Here is a 19,457-nt window from a genome sequence, read left to right as displayed (position 1 = left end):
AGCCATTGGCTAATCTGAAGATAAAAACTCAATAATTTTACTTATGGAAAAAAGCTTTATTTTGCTCTAGTTTATTTATTCCTTTATTTACTTTGTAAGGTTAGTTGTCAGAGACCCTTTAGCATAAGCAAAATTTAGCAATGGATGATTATTACAAAAATTCATGAAGTAAAGCAATAAATACTGGAGTAATAATAATAAAAATAGTAGAGAGAGATGCAAGTACTGCTAAAAATAGAATACTATTGTTTGGCTGATGTGGCTGGTACATAGCCATATGTTTGCTCAAGAAAAATGATAGTTCTTATTACTGGAATGAACTACCTAAGGGTACTTCTCAGCAAAACAAAGTATGGGTTAATATTGAGCAATTCATAATTACAGCATACAAATGGCAAAACATTCTAATAACAGTGGTTTAGTTACAAATTCTGAAGGTATCAAAGCTGTATGAATTATAACATTACTTATGTTAATGCTAATTAAGCCTGATAAAATATATTTAAAAACTGTCACTGGGATTAAAGTGCACCCGCTTCTGAAAAGAAGCATAGACACTATCTGTGCAATGCATTAGTCATGATAATTGTAATAGGAATGGTTTATGGTTGAATTTTATTCCCTTATGTCTGGAGTAAATGCAACCATAATCTGCCCTCCCCTTATGACTTATAGGTTCATAGGTAGGTACTACGCTATTGGCCCTAGGGCCTATATAAGCCTAACCAAAAAGGTACCCTGGCTTTCGCCACCCAAGAAAAATTTTCTTGTGCCCTTATTGAGCAGAGCCACAGAAGTGATCCCAGGGTGAATTTCCTATTTCCCATCCAATCCTCAAGATTTTTCGTGAAGAGTGCTAATGAGGAGCTTTGTTTGATATAGATAGGTCGTTTGTTCCAGAGTATGGGGAAGTCTCTGGGACAGGAATCTATCCCTCCAGCATGTTCTGTTTATTGTGGTGACAAGGTTTAGGTCCCTAGAGCGTGTAGCTCAGAGTGATTGAGATTTCTTTAAGTGGAGCATGTCCAACAGCTCTGGGTTTGACATAGCTTTGTATGTTAGGCAGAGATCGCCTCTGAGTAGGTGATATGCAGCGGAGTAAAGCTGGTGTTTTTTGAGACTGTCTGCATAGGGCATCTGTTTGAGGCCAGTAATCCTCTTTGTGAGGTATTTCTGCAGCTGTTCCAGTTGTAGATGTCTTGTGAGGTACATATCAAAAGGGGCATTGTACTCTCTAATGGGTCTAATGAGTGATGAATAGAGGGGGAAAAATTACCTCTTTTTTTCCTGGATGAGAAACCTTTTGTGATCAGGTGTGCCACGTAGAAGGATTTCCTGACTACTGTGGCAATGTGATTATCAAAGGAAGAGACTACTGTCCACCTGTGTCCCAAGGTCTCATACCACACTGTTTGGTTTTAAGTAGACTACCATCTATGTGGCATTTCATGGGTACAGAGTTTTTACCAAAGGGGATGATAATGCACTTTTTGGCATTGAGCTTGAGGCCATGGCTTTGACACCAGGCATCTGTCTCAGTGAGGCCCTTTTGTAGGATGTCCACATTGTTAGGAGTTTCGATTATGGCTCCTAGTTTGCAGTCATCTGTGAACTTCGTTAGCCAAAGATCTTCTGTTTTAGTCTGTACTTAAGAGAAGTAGATAAACAGGAGAGGACCCAGGACTGAACCCTGTGGTACTCCACTTGTCACTGGTCTGAAGTTAGATTTTGAGTCTGCTACTTTCACAATGTGGGTTCTGTCAGTGAGTCTGTTGGCAACCCATCTTGTGAGACAGGGATTTATACATAGTTTAGTCAGTTTATCTGTAATTCCAGATGGGGATGGTGTTGAAAGCCTTGGCGAGATCTAGATAGGCTGTGTGAACCACCTTACCCTCGTCTACGGCTTTGGTGACTGCTTCATAGAAGTCTATCAAGTTTGAGACATGATCTGCCTTTTACAAACCCAAACTTGGTGGGGTCCAGAGTTTGGCGATTACCAATGTTTTTGTTTTTAAGTTCCATGATGATGCATTCCATGGCCTTGCAGACCAGGCTCGTCAGGCTAATGGGCCATGGTTCCCAGGGTCTGTGATGGCTCCCCTTTGTGGAGTGGGATAACAGTCATGGTGTGCCATTCAGTGGGCACAAAGCCTGAGGTGAGGCTATGAATGAAAGTGGTACTAAGGTGGGGTGCCAGTTCGTTCTGTAGTTTGTGTAGAATGCACCCTGGGATGTTGTCAGGTCCCACGGATGCTATGTTCTTCCCTTTGGAGAGTGTGGTTTTTACCTGTCCAGCAATGATTACAGGAAATTTGCATTCTTCCGGTATAGGGATGGGTTCTTTAGGGGATGAGAGGAGGGGTAAAGTTAGCACTGAACCGATCTGCCAGGATGTTGGCAATATCAGTTGATTCTGTATATTTAATGCCATTGTGCTGTCACTCAGAGCAGATCTGAGTGTTGCCATTGAGATTCTTGACATAGCTATAGAATGCTTTGTGGTTGTCTTTAGAATCAGTGGCAATTTTGTTTCCATAACTAGCTTTGGAGGATTGAGGGATCTCAGCTTCTTACTGAGGCTGACCAGGGAGTTCCTCCAGTCATGAGATTTTGCTCTTTTTTGCAACAGTTTCTTTCTTCTGTTGTAGAGTTTGTTTATGGCAGAGGACCACAAAATTGGCTTCCTTTTTTTGGAGGATAGCATCTTGGTTCTGTTAGAGATAGCACGATCCATGCACTCGTGTAAGTGCTTATAAAGTGCATTTATGTAGGATTCAGCAGTCGTACCTCTGTTGTCCATCTGCATGGGTGTCGTGAAGTTTGCCACTTCTGTCGTAAGAAACGTGAAGTTGGCTTTGGAGAAATTTTTTACAGTGGTTTCCCTAATGGGGAGGGGGTGGGGGCAGGATGTGGATGTCTAGGGTGATTAGCTTGTGGTTGGATCTGACCAGAGAGGAAAAGACCTCCGGTGTGGAACACCGGTTGCCAATTTTGGTAATGACCAGGTCTAAGATATTGCTGCCCCTGGTGGGGGTGTGTATAAGTTGATCCAAGGCACTGGAATTTATGAATTCCAGAAAACATTGAGCAAAACAGTTAGTACATGAGTAGTTTACCTAGTTAATTGTGGGGTAGTTGAAATCGTCCATTATTAAGGTGTGGGGTGGTACCCTAATATTTTTCAGTGCATCAAGAAATGAGGATTGGGAATCCTGGGGCATGGTGGGAGATCTGTAGCAAGCTACAATTTGGATTACGGTCTTGCCCAGAGTTAGTTGCACTTGGATAATCTCGGATGCATTATGCTGAGCAATTTGCCTAGAAGTGTGGATATCCTTAATGAATATGGACACACCTCCGCCTTTAGTGTTTCAGTCCAGGTTAGGTGGCCGAAAGGTGTGGTATGAAATATAGCCTGGTAATGCAGAGGTGCTCTCTTGAGCCATGTCTGTCACTGCACAGATGTCGATGTTCTCCATTTTAAGGAGTGCCTCGAGTGAGTGCATTTTGAAGTTTAGACTTCTACCATTGAGTAGCATTACTCTCAGATTTTGCTTGCTTGTACCTGTTATAGTGGTGAATTTGTCATTTGAACCTTGCCTAAAAAGGCACTATAGGGTGGCAAGAGCCTTTGCCAGTATCCAGAATCCCAAGGGCGACAAGTACAATCCATCTCTGGCAAAGCATCGTGGTCTGTCGATCATGGTATCCAGGGCAGACAGATACTGGATCCCCTTAGAATGACACCAGAAGCTTAGCCAATTGTTGGGCTATCATTTTGTCCTTGTACTCTGGTATCATTCTGGGTGATGGCAGTGTGCTACTCAGGGCTAGGGTCATACCTGCTTGGGCTATAAGATTGGAGAGCTCTTCCATATGTCTCTCCATGCAGTCCAGGGAGGTACATCTCGGGTCATTCACACCAACATGGACAATGATAGAGTTATATTTGTACTTGTTGTGGAGTGAACTGAGTGCGTGCGTTATGTGGTGGATCCTGGCACCCGACAGGCAGCTGACAGTAACTTTCTCCTTATTTAGCCTGGTGAGTGGAACATCAGTGTGCCCAAGTATAGAGTCGCCTATGACTAGAGTGTTGCCTTATGGGCTGTGGTTGAGTGGCACACTGAGTTTTGTGGGCTGTGTCATTTGGGTTGTGTTGGAGGGGGGTGGAGGTTGCTTGCATTTCTGCTTTGGAGGTCTCTGTTGCTTGGGCAGAGTTTTATTGAGAAGCCTGTGCGAATGTAGGTGTGAGTTTTGTGTTTGTGTGCGCTTTGCTTGTGTAGATTTTGAAGGACTATGTAATGACTGTGGTGTGGTGCAAGCGTTTACCTTCTCCTCTTGACTGTGTAGTCCAGTCTTGGGTGAAGAGAGCTTTGCTTCCAGTTTGGCTATAGAAGTGCATCTTTCACAGGTTGTAGTGTTGGGTGGTAGGAGGAGAGTGTTGTCTGTGTACATGAGGCAATTGCTGCATTGCAACAAGATGCCCAGATTCATTAGGTAGACAGGAGAAAACACTGGGAGCTTGACCCTTAGACATGCCTGGATAGGTGCTTATTTATTAAATACTTAACTGTTTTCCTTTAGACAAGAGAGGAAAGTTTAGTGATGTTGTAATTTGTAGCTTATTTAGTGCTTATGAGTTCTGAACAAGTGTTGAGCTCAACGAAGCAGATTTGAGTGCTAAAAATAAAAAAAAAAGGGATAGTTCTAAGGGAAAATTTGACGAGCAGACTTTATGGCGCCGTGTATACTTTAACCCTAGCTAAGTGGCGATGCATAAAGTGTATTTTTTTTTTAATATAACAGTAGCAAATGAGCAAACCGATTTAAACAAATTAACCAATAAAAAGCTAAAAACTGAGCCCCATTTCAGCAGTCTTTGATCAGACAACTAACTTTTTCCTTAAGTATTCAGCTGTTGGCAAGTAAACCAATATATTTGTCTGCAATATCTCATAAGTTTTGCTTCTCCTTGGGAATTGGCTCAGCTGAGTATATAAAGAGAAAAACGCACAAGTCAGAGTGCTACAGAAATATGAACATTTAGCCGGTTAGTGTAGAAGTACACATTTAATTGCTTATCCAATTATTTGACAAGGTTAGCCCTACTGGATAGTTTTTGTATTTAGAGGGCACTGTAGGAGAAAATGTTGAAACAGAACATGGCATATATTACATAAGCAATGTACAGTAGAGGACCATGTATATATTGTTTAATACAGTAAAGAATACAAATAATGAACATTTTGTGTGTAAACTTTGATATATTTTAGATATTTTTTAAATATTTCATAGGTACACACGAAGCCTAGTCCTATTCAAAGCATAAGCAAAAGAGACCAGTTTCTCAGAAAAAAATATTTAAGGCTAACTTAATGTAATAATATTTTTTTTTTACATAGACACACAGGGTAAAGAAGCAGCCCAAAAAAGGGTACCGAAACTTGGCTAAAACCTTCAATTAATGACATTGAAATTACCCCACCTGGATATAACATTGTTAGACTTGACAGCACCTCCAGGAAGGGAGGTAGAGTAGCTATTCTATATAAAACAAACCTGAAGCTTACTCTTCTTGACCTTACCTTTACCCAAACAAATAATGCTGAAATTATCTGCTCCAAAATTCAAATTAACACTACTAAAGCAATAAACATCATCTGTGCATACCTCCCCCCTGGAAATAACATCCCCACTTTAGAACAACTTCTTGAACAACTCTCTAATAACCTCCCTCAAGAAACACTATTCCTTGGGGACTTTAACATTGATTGGAAATCTTGTAACAATGCTAACCCTACTTCCCATATAAACCTTTATGGTTTCAAACAACTAATTGTTAGTCCCACTAGAATAAATAATAAGAGCAAAAAAGAAACCGCCTTAGACTGGATTCTTACAAACTCCCCCCTACAAAACCTACCAAACTGGCATCCTTCCTGATGACCTTAGCGATCACTCCCTCACCTATGTCATTAGAGCTAAAACTAATCTAAACTTACCTACCTCTCATAGAACACTATATTCAAAAGAACAATTTAATCCTGAACAGTTTCAAACAGAACTTTCACAATACAACTGGACCCCTCTAAAACACCTCTCACTTAACAATGCCATTGAACATTTCAACTCAGCATTCCTTGCAATCTTAAATCAACATGCCCCAAGGCATACCATTAGAACAAAGACCAAAACAGCACTCTGGCTAACCTCTAATACTAAACAAAAAATTATACTGAGAAATAAATCTTGGAAAAAATGGCGTTCCTCTAGAAACCCAACAGATCATCAAACCTTTAGAGAGCTCAGAAACAATACCAAAAAAGCCATCCTTTCCGATAAAAAGAATTATTACTTTGAACTTCAGCAATCCACCAAAAAAGAACCAAAAAAGTTCTGGTCTACTATCAATAATCTACTTACCCCAGGCAAAGTAGTTACACCCAACCCACAGAATTTAGACCCTGATAATCCCTCTTTAATAGCCAATAACTTCAATACCTTCTTTACTACTTCCATACAAAGTCTAGCCAAACCACTTATCTCCTGATGCTTCCCAACTGCTCTTAAGTAACATCAACAATTCCCTTCTTACCCTGCAACTTCAACCCATACCCACCTCCTACATACAATCTCTTTTACAAAAACTTAAACCCACTACCCCCTCAGCAGATAAACTTCCTGCTGAATTCCTTCAAGTAGCAGCTAAATCTATTGCCTACCCTGTTTCTATCCTAATAAACAGATCCATAAAAAAAGTACTTTTCCAGCAATCTGGAAGATATCACACATCATACCCTTACACAAAGGAGGTAAATCCACTGACCTTTCTAACTTTCGCCCTATAGCGCTATTATCTCCACTAGCTAAAATCATGGAAAAATGTATACACAAACAACTACTTAACCATCTCCTTCATAACAACCTACTAGCTAACACTCAACATGGATTTAGACCTTCACATAGTACTACCACTGCACTACTTTCTTTTACCAACACCATCAACTGTAACCGTAACAACAACAAACTAACCTCTTCTCTTTTCCTAGACCTGTCAAAAGCCTTCGACATGGTCAACCATACACTTCTACACATATTAAAATCCCTTGCCTTGGATTTCTCTTCCTTAACCTAGTTCTCATCCTATCTTGAAAACCGACAACAAGCAGTACTATGGAAAAATTCTCTATCTGCTCTACTACCTATCTCTTTAGGAGTACCTCAAGGATCTATACTAGGCCCACTCTTATTCTCTATCTTTATTAATGATCTCCAATCATCTATCCAAAACACTACCTGTATACAATATGCAGATGATTCCACCATTATTTGCACAGCTTCCACTCAATCTGAACTCCAGTCACTGACACAATCTACCTTTTCTACCGTCGAACAGTGGTTCTCAAAAGATGTCTTCTCCTCAACCCCAAGAAAACAAAACTTTTACTATTCTCACCTACCCACAAATCTTCTCAACTAAACTTTACTATTACTGCAAGTGATAATTCCCTCATCTCCCCCGACTCTACTACCAAACTGCTTGGTGTTACTATTGATAATAATCTTAGCTATGATTATCACATCAATAACACTATAAAAGCAGTTAATAAAAAGATTGGTTCACTGTATAGAATTAAACCCTTCCTTACACCAGAAGCACGGACCACCTTAGCACAATCACATCTTATCTCTACCCTACTGTATGCTTCCTCTATTTACACTAACCTCTCTAAAAGCAACCTTAGGAAACTGACTACATCCTACCACAATATAGCTCGTTTTGCCACAGCATCCCAGTATAGAACACACCACTGTATAAACTTAAAACACTTACACTGGTTGGAACTTCCTAATAAACTTATCTATCAACAACTATTAATAACACATAACATTCTATATCAACCATCAGACACCTGCTCTTAGTAACCTCTTGACCCCCCTATAATAACTTGAAACAGCTGTGCTCCGCCGAAAAGCTGCAAGTCAACACAACTAGAATTACAAATTCTGCAGGTAACTGCCTTTTTCCAACTCAGTAGGCAAAATATGGAATAACCTCCCCTCACACATTACCTCTCTCAGCTCCTTTCATCTTTTTAAAAAAACAACTTCTTTTACATCTGAACAACTTCTGGCTCTGCTCTTGTACCAATCCAGACTAATCTACTTTCTTCATTCTACTATCATAATTCCTTATTTCAAAACTGCAATCTTTCTCTGTGATCACACGACTTAATGACTGTACTGTTCTCAAAAAAAAAAAAAAAAAAAAAAAATATGTACAAACATTGTCTTTTATAAGTATGTATATACATTTTAAAATATGTAATTACCCCATTCTCACATAATTGTACTGTAAAGAATTAATGCCTTTCTCAATACGTAGATAGCACTATGTGTTTTTTATTACTTGATCTAGACTAATATGTATGCATTGTTGCTCACTGTCTGTGTCTCAGGCATTTATTGTAATTGTTTAATTTCTATAACCTTGTTTTAATCTGTGGAGCTTTTCTCCCCGGGCCTCCACTGAAAATGGAAATTATCCAGCTGGACTAGCCTGGTCAACAAATGTAAAATAAATAAATAAATAAATATAGTGACACATGCCTAGTCCATATATACACACACACACACCCACACAAAAACATGGACTGGAAAAAATGCAATGTTACATTTTCACACATGGATGAGGGTGATTAAAAACTAAAAACCATAAAAGGAACTATAAGAGGAGGTGACATGACCTATTACAGAAGAGGCTCTGGCTATACTTTCCAAGGACAATGACATGGATTACAAATTTCTCTTTAGTTTGTGACTTTTATCAGGCTGTGTGGAGGGAATTTGTACGCAGAGTGTGACAAAAATAAGCTGCAATGCACAGCCTCTTTGGGAAGGTTAATTACATTTATTTTTGTTTCAGTGAGTCGCAGTGTCCATTTTTCTTTTCACCTTTGGCCAACAGCAGTGTATTTGTTACTGAGTCTCAGTTATACAAAGAAAAAAGTAAGTTAGCAGCGAGTATAAATATTCTGTTGTAGGCTCACCTGTGGTTAATATGATTTTACACTTCAAAAAAATTATAAACAGTATAGTAGTAATAGTTTTAGTAACAATACTGTCACAATTACTTTGGAACATTTTTCAGGTCTTTCCTATGTTATACATAGCAAGCTTTAAATTGTCATTAACCATTACAAATAGTTTGCCAGCCAGATCCCAGGCTCTGAGATAGCTGTCTAGTACAATACTAACTTTTAACTGGGCACCTCATCATCTTGTTCCAAGGAAAATATGGTGCTACTCCAGGAAATAGAAAGAGAGAGGAGACTATTTTCCTTGATTTGTTTGCCAGAATACAGAAACTTAGTCTTTCTCAGTTTGTGTCTTAGCAATTTAGTGAGCTTCTACAATCTAGACTGAATGGGATTAGTCAAACTCTCCTTGATAATTCAGCATATTACAAGGTAGACGCATCCACTTACTGCCGAAAGGTGCATTTACTTATCACTGTGGAATTAGGAGTAAAGCAGGCAGCAAGGAATGGATACGTGCAAGACTCGTGTCCTCTTATAATGCACTCAAATAGCATTTTAGCAGGTTTTAATGAGTGAAAATTTAGCTTTAAATCTGTTCTGCAGTCTTGGTACCAAAACCAGTTGCTTTGACTCCTTGTGACATGCTTTGTTCTTCCATGTCAGATGAATTATAAAAATCAAGAAACATCATGGCTGCATATGTTACCTTTGATATATTGTCAAAAGTTTCCAAGTAGACTAGTTAATATTGTGAGGATTTCTAAAACTATGCTGTGTGAAATATAAGTACTGTGTTTCATGAAGTTACTTAACTGATTAGAGGCTGTGCTACCCCTTTCAAACTGTTGCTTACATTTGCAAAATTATGGAGAATACTTCTCATCCAACTGTTTTATGCAAATTCTTTGTCTGAATATTACTTTGCTTTCTTTCAGTGTTTTGCTTGGAAAATACATTCCCTAAAGTTCTCGTTAGTGTTGTATTACTTTATTGCCTTTTTCTATTTTGAATACTGTGATTTGTTTTATTTACCTTGTGTTTTACTTGTATTCTGCTTTTAACTGCATATTAAAACTTGAAAAGAGACTACAGCTCTCTCTCGTCAGTCAGGCAGAATTTTTTTTCCCCACCCGGTTACTGTAGTGTTCTTAAACACCACTGTCTTTCTAGTTGCCTTCCCCTTATGTTAATTTGACCATATATCTCATTCCCTCTCTTTTACTGGCTTGTATGAGTAAGCACAAAATTATCATTTTGTGAAATTACTCCCCTTCAACTATTTAAATTTATTGGCCATCCTACTGTATTCCATAGTACCAGAATACAAAAGTGACCACACCCTTTCAATCTATCTTGCGGTTTTAAAAATAGTGACTCTCCACTAAAACTTAACGTTTTAGACAGGTAAAACTTAAGTTACCAACTTTCACATCTAACTCCTCTAGTCCACACTGCAGTGTTTAGGATAAACCACTTTTTTCATCTTACCTTTAAGCATCCCTGTGACTAGTACTTGCTTTAAAACCTGTTGGAAAGCACTAGGAAATCTTAAACTGATACAAGCACTAAACTGTCCTTGTTAATAAGGAGAAGTTAATCGTAGGCACTAAACAGCCTATAATTGCAAAGTACCTTGCTAAGGTAAGGGAAAACCGCTCTTGTACTTTACAAAAAAAACCCCACCAAACCAGGCATGTCCAAGGGTCAGCTTCCGGTGATTTCTCCTGTCCCACCTGGTGAATCTGGGCATACTGGGGCAATGCAGCAATTGCCTCATGTGCACAGACAACCCTCTCTTCCTACCACCCAACACTACAACCTGTGAGAGATGCACTTACATAGCCAAACTGGGAGCAAAGCTCTCTCCATCCAGGATTGTGCTAGACAGTCAAGAGGAGAAGGTTAACACCCGCCCTACACCTCAAGCAACACATAGTTCTTCTAAACCCACACCACCATCACCCACACATAATACTAAACCCACATATATGGAAGCCCTTAACAGTAACCTGCCCAAGCAACAAGGACCTCCAAAGCTGAAATGCAAACAAACACAAATCACAACCAAAGTGTCACATAGCTCACAACACCAGTGTGCCACCCAAAAACAGCCCCTAAGGCAAGACAACGTATCCAACACTTGAGTCATATGTGACTCTGTTGTCAGGCACACTGATGTCCCACTCACCAGGATGAATAAGGAGAAAATTGCAGTCAGCTGCCTGTCAGGTGCCAGGATCCACCAAATAAAACATGCATTTAAGTCACTCCACAACAAGTACAAATATGACTCTGTAATTGTCCATGTTGGAGTGAATGACTTGAGACATACCTCCCTGCACTACATGAAAAGAGACATGGAAGAGCTCTCGGATAATGTGGCCCAGGCAGGTATGAACCTAGCCCTGAGTAGCATTCTGCCTTCCCCCAGAATACCACAGTATAAGGACAAAATGATTGACTTCAACAAGTGGCTAAGCTTTTGGTGTCATTCAAAGGAGATCCAGTATGTCTGCCTGGGACGACACGATTGACAGACCACGATGCTTTGCCAGAGATGGTCTGCACTTGTCGCCCCTGGGATTCAGGTTACTGGCTAAGGTTCTTGCCACCCCTATAGTGCCTTTTTTAGGCAAAGTTCAAAGGACAAAACCGGCACCGTAACAGGTGCAAGCATGGAAAATCTGAAGGTAATGCTACTCTGTGCTAGAAGTTTAAACCTCAAAATGCACTCTCTTTAGGCACTCCTAAAAATGGAGAACATCGATATCTGTGCAGTAAATGAGACCTGGTTCAAGGCTCCAGAGAGCACTCCTGCAATACTAGGCTACAACTCTTACCACACTTTTCGGCCCCCAAACCAGAACAGAAACACTAAAGGTGGAGGAGTGTCCATATTCACCAAGGATATTCACAACACCAGGCTTGTTGCTTAACAGAATGTGCCTGAAATTCTCCAGGTGCAACTAACACTAGGCAAGACTGCAATCCAAATTGTAGCTTGGTACAGAACCCCCACCATGCCTCAAGATTCTCACTACACCTTTCTAAATATACTGGAAAATATTAAGATACAATCAAACACCCTAATACTGGGTGATTTCAACTACCCTGCTATTAACTGGGAAAACTACTTGTGTACCAACACCTTTGCCAAATGGTTCTTGGAATTCATAAATTCCAACACCCTGGATCAACTAATCCTTAGTCCCACCAGGGGCTCCAATATCCTAGACCTGGTCATTACCAACATGGGAAATTGCTGCTCCACACCTATGGTCACTCCCTTGGTCAGGTCTGGCCATAAGTTAATCACCCTTGACATCCACATCCCACCCCCATCCCCCCCAAGTAAGGAAACCTCTATTAAAAAGTGTCTCCAAAGCCAACTTCATGCTACTCAAGACAGAAGTGACAAACTTCATGACACCCATGCAGACGGCAACTGAAAGTTTGACTGCTGAATCCTACACTAAGGCACTGTACGAGCACATCCACTCGTGCATGAATAGTGCCATCCTCAATAGAACCAAGATGCTCTCTTCCAAAAAAATAAAGCCAATCTGGTGATCCTTGCCATAAATAAACTTTACAACAAAAGGAAGAAACTGTTGCAGAAAAGAAGAAAATCCCAGGATGCAAAAAAACTTCCTTACCAGTCTCAGTAAGAAGCTGAGATCCCTCATAAAATCTGCCAAAGATTCCAAAGACTACCACAAGGCATTCTCTAGTTATGTCAAAAATCTAAATGGCAATGCTCAGATCTGCTCTGAGCTACAACAGAATGGCATTAAATATACTGATCCCAAGGATATTGCCAATATCCTGGCAGATGAATTCAGTGCAAACTTCACCCACCTCTCACCTCCTAAAGGGCCCATCTCAATACCGAAAGTTTGCCAAATTCCAGTAATAATGGCCACATAGGTAAAAAACGCACTCTCCAAAGCTAAGAATACAGCATCCATGGAACCAGATGACATCGCAGGCTGTGTACTACATGAACTGCAAAATGAACTGGCACCTCACCCAAGTGTCATGTTTAATCATAGCCTCACCTCAGACTTCATGCCCACTGAGTGGTGCACAGCTACAGTTATCTCACTCTACAGGGGGGGATCCACCTTGGATCCCGGGAACTACCACCCTATCAGTCTGATGAGCCTGATCTGCAAGGCCATGGAACTTGTAAACAAAGACATTGACAACCTTCAAACAATGGACCCCACTCAGTTTGGGTTCATGAAAGGCTGGTCTTGTCTCCTGAACTTGATTGACTTCTTTGAATCAGTCTCCAGAGCCGTGGATAAGTTTAAAGTGGTCCACACAGCATATGTGGACCTCACCAAGGCCTTTGACACCATCCCCCACTCTGGAATCAAAGATAAACTTACTAAGTTGGGCATTAATCCCTACATCACTTGATGGGTTGCCAACTGGCTTACTGACAGAACCCATACTGTAAAAGTAGCCGACTCCAAATCCAGCTCCAGACAAATGGAGTATCTAAAGGTTCAGTCCTGGGTCCACTCGTTTGGCATCTATTTCTGTGAAGTACAGGCCAACACTAAGGGACTCTGGCTAACAAAGTTTGCAGATGACTGCAAACTGGGAGCCATTATTGAATCCCCAAATTATGTGGATATTCTACAAAAGGGCCTTACAGAAACAGATGCTTGGTGCCAGAGCCATGGGCTCAAGCTAAATGCCAAGAAATGTATAGTTATCCCCTTTGGGAAAAAACATGTACCTGTGAATTATCACATAGGTGGCAGTACACTAAACAACAAAAGTGTGATGAGACTTAAGAATACAAGTGGACAGTGGTCTCACCTTTGATAACCACATCGCCACAACAGTCAGGAAATCCTATGTGGCACACCTCATCACTAAGCACTTTTCATTAAGAAAGGAGGAGGTCATTGTCCCACTGTACTCATCCCTCATTAGACCCATTATAGAATGCAACGCCCCATTTGGTATGTACCTCTCAAGGCATCTGCAATAACTGTAAAGGCCACAGAAATACCTCCACTAAAAGAATCACAGGCTTAAAGCAGATGTCCTATGCTGACCGTCTTAAAAAAAAAAAAAAAAAAACTCCACCTATACACTGTTGCATATCGTCTACTGACAGGTGATCTCTGCTTAACATACAAGGCCATGTCAAACCCAGAGCTGTTGGACATGCTACACTTAAAGAGATCGCAATCCCTCAGAGATGCACGCTCCAGGGATCTAAACCTTATCACAATGAGCAAAACATGCTGGAGGGATTGTTTCCTGACCCAGAGACTCCCCAGACTCTGGAATAGAATGCCCACTCATGTCAAGCAGAGCACCTCCTTGGCCCTCTTCAAAAGGAATCTTGATGATTGGATGGGAAATTCACCCCGGGGATCACGTCTGTCACCCTGATAGAATGGGGGGGGGGGGTTCAGGGAAGTAAATACTGTTGGAAGAAATAGCCAGGCAATTGTTATGGCTAGGCTTCTATAGGCCCTAGGGCCTATAGCCTAGTACCAACCTATGAAATACAAAACCGATACATTGAGAAACCATATTTATTATGTGAGACTGTAACTTGTATGTGCATATACTGTAACTTGTCTTCATCTGTTTGTAAGTTTGGAGCTTTTCTCCCTAGGCCTCCACTGAAAATTGACATGTATCTAGTTGGACTATCCTTTTCAACAAATGTAAAATAATAATAAAATAATAATTATTATTATGACTAGTGTGAAATTGTCTACAGACCATCTACTGGGTTTGTCTCAAGGTTTCTGATTTGCTGCAGTAGTATTTTAAAAGTAGTACAGCTAAAGGGCAAGTTCCATTTATATCTTAACCTTTAGGTCCTTAGCTATATCAGTTTAACTATATAGATTTGTTTGACAGTGTTTCAATATTTACAGAGAAATAATGCTACGTACTTAAATCTATACCCTTCACAGAGAGGAAAATGCCTTTGAAATGATGATTTTGCAGCATTAAAGCACACAATCAGCAGACAACTTCCAGCCAATTAAAATTCTAGATTTTTTTGTCATCTTATGACAAATTGTGAAGTACACAATGATGAGTACAGCTATTAAATTTAATATGCCAATTAAAATCCAAAGTTAAAATTGAGATATCTAATTACCTCAGATAAATTTTGACATACTGTCACAGGGCTACCTGGATATAATCTGTAAAATCTTTTTAACTGGTAAAATATTTGTGATTATGCACGACTCCGTGGCAAACAAGTTTGAGCTATATGGGACATGTACAACCAGCCAGCTCAAATAGGATAAGGAAGCATTTCTTGTTTAAACCACAGCAAGAGGTTTCCTGGTTCATTTTCGGCTGGGGTAACTTCTGTGAGGAGTCTGGATGTCCTTCCTCTGTTTCCTCCCACATTCCAAAGACAATGCAATAAGTGGATTGGACACTCTGAACTGGCCATAGGTGTGTTTGCATGCAAGTGTGTGGTGTGAAAAAACTACCATGGCAGGGATAGCCACCTGAGTGTGTAAATCTTGTCTTTAGATTGTCACTGTTGAAGTGGCACCCCAACCCCATGTTTAAAAATGGAAAAAAAGGCGTTGTTGATGGATGGATGGATTCAATTGTTCTGAATTACTAAAACATGAAAAACAACACTGAAATGTAACACATTGGCTAATATACCCTGCTTGATGGTAGGTTTTCCAGATATGTATTGGAGCAGACAAAATGAACTCATTTGTATATTCCCCATTTCCTGCATGTGCAGTTTTTAAAAATGCATCATGTTTCACATGCTATTTCTGATAACTCACCTGTTAGAAACTTATGTTCTAGAAGTCGGTTTATACTAGTGACATTCATATCAGTTTATTGCCACTGCTATGTTAGTATGTGAACAGGATGTTGTTCAAATCCCACCACAGTTAAAAAAAGAAAAAAAATCTCACAGGGTTCATGTTGAGATTGTGTTTTTTAATGTTTGTCATAGTCATTTTATTAGCACATCAATTTTAGGGATTGTTTAGTATGATTATTATGATTAATTATCTATGTAAAAAAACAGTTCTAATTTAAAAATTAATGGCAAATGTAATGAAAAACTAAGTTTTCTGTGAACCCATTGTTCTGATGTTAGTATCTGGTGTAAAGATATCTCAATACTAGTGTTTAAGAGGTTAATAAGACAAAAAAAAAAATCATGACTGTAACTAGAGCAGGACATTACAACATTGAGGGTTTCTTGTCAGTTTGTTCTAGTATGGTGGTATGTGATTTTCAAATGAACATGACCAGAGGGATTTTGTTTTACTTTTATTTTATCCTAATTCCTGCTCAGAGTTTTTTGTCCCCCCCCAGAGTATGATTTGTTTGTTGTGATCCTGAATTAATGAAGTTATGATTCAGTCACACCATGAACATGTTTTATTATAGCAATAACCCACGCCTGGGTGTGGGTAATGCTGGATTTACCCACGGTTGGCGTGGTTTGGTCCCGAGGGACCAAACAAAGACAACCGTGGGTAAATCCAGCATTACCCACACCCAGAAGTGGGTTATTGCTATTATACAATGACATTATTTAAGAAAAGAAATAATTACTTTTCTTAAATAATGGCATTGTATAATGCCTCTTTGCTGCCCTTCCGCAGCTGTCTGGTATTCCGCGGCAGTTCTGATGTACTGCGCATGCCTACGCAGTACATCAGAGCTGTGGGCAAAAGCAATGGAGAACACAAGATCTCCGTTGCTTTTTACTGTCTCGCTATGTTAAATGGGTTTAACATAGCGAGACAGCTTTAAAATAAGCAACGGAGATCTCCGTTACTTATTTTAAAGCTGTCTCGCTATGTTAAACCCATTTAATATAGTGAGACAGGTTTAAAAAGCAACGGAGATCGCAAGATCTCGTTGCTTTTTATACACTGTGTCGCTATGTTAAAGGAGTTTAACATAGCGAGACAGCTTTAAAAAAAGCAACGGAGATCTGCGTTGCTTTTTTTAAACTTGTATCGCTATGTTAAACTCTTTTAACATAGCGAGACAGTGTTTTATACTAACGGAAAAAGTCCGGGCGACCGGACCTTTTTCCGTTAGTATATTGAGGGATTTACAACGGGCACGCTGGTTGGGCTGGCCAATCAGCGTGCACGTTTTAGAGGAGGAATTGTATAATATGCATTTTGACACCCTTGAATGTAGCTCTGTGGTAGTAGACAACTGTTTGGATCTGATTTTCACAGTAAAAAACAAAGTGAAAAAAACTTACCAACTTAATATGTCATGGATGTTGAGACAATCCAAGCAATGCACCTTGCTCAACTTGCCATGGTAGCATTAGAATGCATAAAAAATGTGGAGTGCTGCCTCAACTATGACGACTACAGACCACAGCTAAATAATATTCACTATGTACTATTTGAGAAAAGTATCTTCTGGCTTCTGAAGATTCCACACTGTTCACTCCTGGATCATTGTCTTGCAATGTCATCTTACTGACAATAACTCAATCTTGGTTTATAGTGCTACCAATTTACACATGCACAATAATTTCTAAAAAGGTCATATTTATGGTGCCATTAACCTGTCTTTTGCAGTGGTATCACTGCCAAATGCCAGACCACTTCAAGGTTCCAGTTACCAACCATTCTTAAAATAATTAGTTTTATGGTAGTTTTAGCAAAAGACGGACTCTCTGTAAAGGACAAATGGCAGTGGTTATATTTCACCACTTATGTGCACTTATCCTTATAGATTGCAGTGATCAGGCAGCCACAGTCTTTTTGTAGGTGAATAAATAAAATACTTTGCATAAAATTATGCAAGGCATGCTGGCAAATCTAGAGGAAACCAACATTTGTTCAGAGAAATTCAAATAATAGTTATTAAACAGATATTCAGACAAATATCAACAATTTCCTGTCTTCTGTCAGGTGACTAGGGTTATTTATTAACTTCTGAATTATTCTGTATAAGAAGTGGAGGCAAAATCTATATAAACATGAATTTGACTCTCTGGGAAGCAGTCTATTTTTTCTGTTGCAATGCCCATGAAAGTTGTTGCATCTTTCGGCTTTTCCCGGTTAGGGATCGCCACAGTGGAACTCTGAGGTCCGCTAATGATTGGCAGTAGATTTTTACGTACCGAGTTGCCAGCCCTGATGCACAACCTTCAACGAAGGTACGCCCATTCACTCATGTCTCCACACAGAAAATGCTTCAGCGGAGAATCGACCAGGAAGTCTTACTATGAGGCGACAACACTACCGCAGCACCACCACCGCAGTTGCAGTGCCCATCAAAGTGTTATTTAAAAAATGTATTCACTGTTCATATTCTCATGTGAATGTTTTCAGCAAAGCTATAATGTTGACATTAATGCACAATTCTTTGTGCAGTGGGACAGGCACATTATCTGCAGGTATTTGGAAGGGCGTCCTGAAATAGATCAGGATGTTAGAATACAATACAGGCAAAATAACTTTTTCAACATTTTGTAATTTAAACATTTAAAATCACTAATAGCAGCAAATGCACACTGTGTTTTGACTATTCACTTGGGTTCTTTAAGGAAAACACATTTCTTAACAGTGAAACTTGACAGTTAAGTAACAAAAACATGAAATGTAACTTCTGATTGGCTGCAACTCACAGCTCTGCAAGTTTTTTATTTCACAGCATCTATATTTAGGTGCAGACTATACACTTATACGTTAACTACAAAATCTTACAGAATGTGGAGATAAAACGTTAATAGATATTTAAACTACAGTAAATGCATTTTCTGCTGAACAGGAGGACTTGACACAGCCACAGAAAGTATATGTTGTATTCTTATGTAGAAATATTCTAAATGTCTTCTAAACTGCATAAGTAGGGTAGATAATCAGGATTTACAGACATTCTAATATAGTACAAAAACTATTACAGTTTTGAGGTTTTAAATATGAATAATCATTTAATGTGCATCTTAAGCTCTGAATAGTTGCACAGATGCAAAAGGTCATTTTAGAACACTTTTATTCTACATAGCTTACTTCTGGAATATGGCTAACACATTTATCAACTCCAAAATGTGCCTTCATGACTCATCCACATTCTTCCAATATTAATAACACTGTTTAGCTGTTTTAAAAATCTATGAAAAAAATAAATTCCATCTCTGGACACCAAGAAGGGTTTTATTAACCTATACGTGCTACGAAACGCTTTTGTAATATAACCTGTTCAAGTATTTAAAAACAAACTACCACAGCATATATTTAAAAACAATTAAATTATCACATGATTTAAAAACTCAACATCATTGGCTGAAATTCAGTAATTTATTTTATGGTCTTGATTTCAGGATGCATTTTATATTCAGGGATCTATTTAAACCAGGAAAATGATCAGCTCTCAATATATTAACCCATTTGT

At 39.3% G+C, this 19,457-nt stretch overlaps 1 protein-coding gene across 2 annotated transcripts in view; it reads right to left on the bottom strand.

Annotated features, from left to right (window-relative positions):
- The window catches only part of ZMAT4 (zinc finger matrin-type 4), a 2,083,697-nt gene that overhangs the window by 777,766 nt on the left and 1,286,474 nt on the right, over nt 1-19,457 (bottom strand). The window lies entirely within an intron of this gene.

The sequence above is a fragment of the Protopterus annectens genome, chromosome 9.part0, assembly GCF_019279795.1.
Source record: "Protopterus annectens isolate FY-2018-M chromosome 9.part0, PAN1.0, whole genome shotgun sequence".
NCBI lineage: Eukaryota > Metazoa > Chordata > Ceratodontiformes > Protopteridae > Protopterus > Protopterus annectens.
Note: the sequence above shows the minus strand (reverse complement) of the source record. Positions and strands in the feature narration are given on the sequence as shown.